The sequence below is a fragment of the Odontomachus brunneus genome, unplaced genomic scaffold (assembly GCF_010583005.1).
Source record: "Odontomachus brunneus isolate Ranch 3 - 2012 unplaced genomic scaffold, Obru_v1 Obru_scaffold_076, whole genome shotgun sequence".
Taxonomy (NCBI): Eukaryota; Metazoa; Arthropoda; class Insecta; order Hymenoptera; family Formicidae; genus Odontomachus; species Odontomachus brunneus.
Genome location: NW_022639526.1, coordinates 272,796 through 277,410, shown reverse-complemented (window position 1 = coordinate 277,410; position 4,615 = coordinate 272,796). Strand labels below are relative to the sequence as shown.

At 43.9% G+C, this 4,615-nt stretch overlaps 1 protein-coding gene across 8 annotated transcripts in view; it reads left to right on the top strand.

The window, feature by feature from the left end:
- The window catches only part of LOC116847326 (catenin delta-2), a 63,572-nt gene that overhangs the window by 1,906 nt on the left and 57,051 nt on the right, over positions 1-4,615 (top strand). The window lies entirely within an intron of this gene.

Genomic DNA, 4,615 nt, shown 5'->3' with positions numbered 1-4,615 from the left:
TCTCTCTCTCTCTCTCTCTCTCTCTCTCTCTCTCTCTCTCTCTCTCTCTCTCTCTCTCTCTCTCTCTCTCTTTCTCTTCCTCTCTCATCTTCTCTTCTCGTCTCTTCGAGGACGGATCTCCGAAGCTTCGGGAATGCAAATGCGTAACGGGATTCAGATTCGCCGGATAATTTCGCGCGCGGTGTTTATCTTGGCGGAATTCTAATGCACTTAATAGACTTCAATTAACCGGATTTACGCTAACGTCGTCGGTCTTGAGGGGACACCGTTCGTTAACTGGCGTCCCTTCGGATAATCGAAGCAAGCCGATTTGAAAACTTAGCTCGCAAGCGAGAATTCAGTTTCTGGTTTACTACGTGCGCACATTAGCTGTGTGTCTGGCGTTTGCGCACGTAAACTCGTTAACTCCAAAGAGACTCGGAATGAGATGAGTAATTAGAAACACGGCGAGACGCGTTTGCGATTGATTATCTTCTGGGCGGAATAAATAATCGCGAAAACATGCCGCTCGCTTCGAATTGGTCGTCTAGCCGTTATTTTCCAAGAGACTTCTTAATGACCTCCCTTACACCGACGATATACTTCATTATGGATTTCTCTTTTTCTTTATATATATATATACACACACACATATATATATATATTATATATAAAGAATATATATGTTATATACATATATATATTATGTATATATATATATATATATATATATATTATGTATATATATATATATATATATATAGAGGGAGAGAGAAAGAGAGAGAGCGCATCCTGTCTCTATATAAATATATTGTCGGAGATACAACATTTAAAAAGCAAATTTGTACTCATTAAATTTTAACAAATTTTCCAGAATCTCAGGACGACATGCATGCCATGTGTTCGACGTTAAATATGATCATCTGATTCCCTAAGCTTCGTTTGCAGTTCGTGTGTTCCGGCTAGATGTTAATCATAAACAAATGACTAATTCGCCGACTGAAATAACGTGCCATGCGTCCTTCATGCGGGACAAACAAAGCTTGAAAATCGGACGGCCACACTTAACGCTGAATGGGCGGTCCAGGCATGGCCCTTTGTCTCGCACGAAGGTCACATGATACAATGTTGCTTCAGCCTCGGAATCGGATGATCGCATTTAGCGTCGAATGCGCAGCCGGGAAATACGAAACGTCAGATCTTTCTAACATGCCGCATTCCTCGTGGAATTTCCTTGATCCGCGACGCATTCAAAATTGCACGTCCGCCAAATTTCGGGGTTCTTCCCTTTGGCTGAGGGGTTCAAGCCAAAGCCCCGAAGCTCGAGTCTCCGATCATTCAGCGCTTGGCGCTCACGTACTCACGAATCAAACGAGGATTCATCTTCCTACGCGTCGCTAAATCCGGTATTCTTTATCCGCCGTGACGTGATAACGTGGACACATGCGCTTTACGGCCCTTACGCTCTCGTCCCAAATCGTTCTTCTCATTTATAAAACGAAAATCGAACATACGAGAGAATGCAGTGAGGAAGGGGAGAGAGAGAGAGAGAGAGAGAGAGAAAGAAAGAGAGAGAGAAGGATGGATAATTAGAACGGCCACTCTCCTCGAAATAGTTGTACTCGTCGATTGATTACTTAGTCGGATTCCACGCGATCGAATCGGAACTCCGCTTACAGAATAATAATCCCTGAGATTCGGTGTTATTTGCATTATCAGTTTACGCGAGGTCGACTAATCGGTGTGCACACCGGTTAATTATATTAAACGAAGCTCTTCGTCATCCCGCAAGATCGAAGTTCGACTGGCGAGATAGACGATCATGATTATATGGACAGAGCGATAGATAAATGATAAATTTATCCAAGCCATGGCGCGAAAACCCTTTAAATATCTCTCTTTAGAATATATATAATTCCTTACATTAAAAATATTTGGTAATATTTTATCTGGAGGTTTTTCGCTGAATCCAAATCTATAGACGAAACTTTAAACTTTGAAATTTTTAAACTTTGAAAAGTTAACTTCGAAAAGTCAGCTTTGAAAAGTCATGATGGTGAAATCAATAAGGTGGCTGAAATATTAAAACGTGGGTCCATTTTTTACGAATTTCTATTTGTAGGAATTTTTCGCGCGGACTGGCGAATCTTTGGTCGACATTTTTGATTTTGGAAAATCTTAAATTTATACAAAGTATTAATTTTCTCAAAAATTTCGTATTACTATTTATAAATAAGAGGTTGAATACATAAAAATGTCGATATTGTAGAAAGAAGAAAACATTATTGTAATAATATGATTAACAAATTTAGAAGTCCCGAAATAATCATCGATCTTAGCATCACCCGCTCTTAGCATTATCCAGAACCAATGACGAAGCTTGTAATTCTATTTTATTTTCTTATTTTTTTTTCTATTTACATTTTTATATTTTTCAAACGTGTTCTCCATACAAAAATAGAGAGCAGAACGTCACCCCATGCTCCTCACAGCCCTGAAGTTTTTCTTTTCTCTCTAGTAGATTTTTGAAGGTAACCAAAGAGGAAACCTCAATAATTTCCTCCGGGGAATAAAGGAGTTCCGAAGATATATCGCTGTTACTATGAAAGATTTTTCGTAGATTTCGATACGACAAGTAGGAGCTGTCGGTTTTAGATCGGTGAAGCAAGGGAGAAGAGAGCAAGGGGTAGGAAGAGAGACGGCGAGGTCTTTGAACCCGCGTTATCATTCCTGAATTAGATCTAATGACGCACGCAGACGAGCAATTGACTGCGACGTCCGCGAGGAAAGGACGCGAGGAAGAGCCGCGCGTCTTGCCAGAAACGCGAATTACGCCACGTATTAATTGACGTCGTTGTACGTGAATTGTAATCGCGCGAGGAATGTATCGCGCGGTCTGACGCGGGGAAGGTGGAGAGGGGGAGGGTGGAGGGTGCGGGGGGCAGCTGACACTCCGGTGTGATGTCGAGAGATACTCTCGAGGATACTTTAATTGAAATTAATTGGGAGACACGTAAAGCGCCGGGATACTTTCCCGAGCGGAGTTGTCACAGCCACCCCCGAGCTCCCCCCGCGTTTGCTCTACTCATTGGTCCGCGTTGACACGACGCTCCGCGTCGCGTCGCCGTCCGCGAGATGAAAAATGAACGCGGATCGCGGGGTATCGCGCATTTGCGCTCGAGACGAATTTTGCGAAAATTCAGCGCGAAGACGCGGACGAACGGCGCACGATTTTTCCGGCCGCTTTCGTCCGCGACGAGACGCACGACGACGAGCGACGGCAACGGGACGCGCGCCTTTGTTTTCGCATCATTTTCGGAAGAATTCTGCTCGTGCGTTCTACATAATTAATTTTCATTAGCCCGGTCAATCGTACAAATAACAGCGTACGCATCACGTGCGTAATCGAGTCAAACGTAATATCGATAACGGTCGTCTCTTTCTCTTCCTGTCCCGCTCTTGCCGCCCCCGGTCAGTACGGGGTGTCAGTCGCGACGCGGCTCGTCGCGGATGACGGACGTTCGAAATCGAGCAAACGGAGGTTCGTCTCTCTCGCGTTATCAGACGGTCGCCGGGGATCGATAACGAGGTGGGCGTATTTATCCTCGAGTAAGTCAGGTTCGCGCCGCGATAAAGCTCGCGAGTTAGTATCTTTTGTCTCAGAAAGAGGTGCGAGAATTCTCTCTCTTTCTCCCCTTTTTTCTCCTTTTTCCTCTCCTCTCTCTCTCTCTCTCTCTCTCTCTCTCTCTCTCTCTCTTTTTCTCTCTTCTTCCCTTCGTCCGCCTTCCACTTTTCGTGTCTCTAATTAAGCCGCGGTCGCGCCAAGAGAAGTACAAGCCGGAAATAGAAAATTAGAGCGCGCCGTCGTACGGATTTGAACCCTGCCGGAAAATCCGAAAGCACCTCGCCGTATAGTCGAAAATTCTCACTGTTAACGCGAATGTGGAAAATTCGGCGTCTCCTTTCCCGATTTGCCGAATTCGCCTACCCTCAGGCCGACTAAAGTTGCGCAACGACCGCAGTGTTCTGTGTGTACAGATTATTTCGCAATATATTTCTATTGCTTGGACGTGCGTATACTGAAATTTCAGAAAAACACGCCGATGCATGAAATATGATACGATATTTTACTCTCGGATTTTATGTATTTTTTCATTTATTTTTTTTGTGAACACACACACGACTCTTGCAATGAATCGCATAAAATCGAAAATTCGCCGATTAAACGGCTCGTTATGCGTTCTCCATTCATACGAAAATGCCGTGTTTTATCAAATATTTATTGCACCTTTTCCGGTTGCTGCGATATTCCGACGTTTCAGACATTATACCGCTTTCGCGATCCCCACATAACATAGTCTTATACCTTACATATATTTTTTTTTAATATATCACGCGCTTTCCATCGTTTTGCCAGTGCTTCATGAAACGAATTCCCAGCACGCTCTCAATGCTTAATGTCAGATTGGACTTGGTCTTCCCGCGGGTCTTAATTTATATTACTTAATCTATAATTTGCAATGCTCAATACGATCGGACCCAATATTCAATCATCGATAATTGTCACGCCGATCGAACGGCAAGCCCTCCATTCTACCGAGGTAGCAGTAGTTCCCCGCTGTCCCCCCCCCCCCCC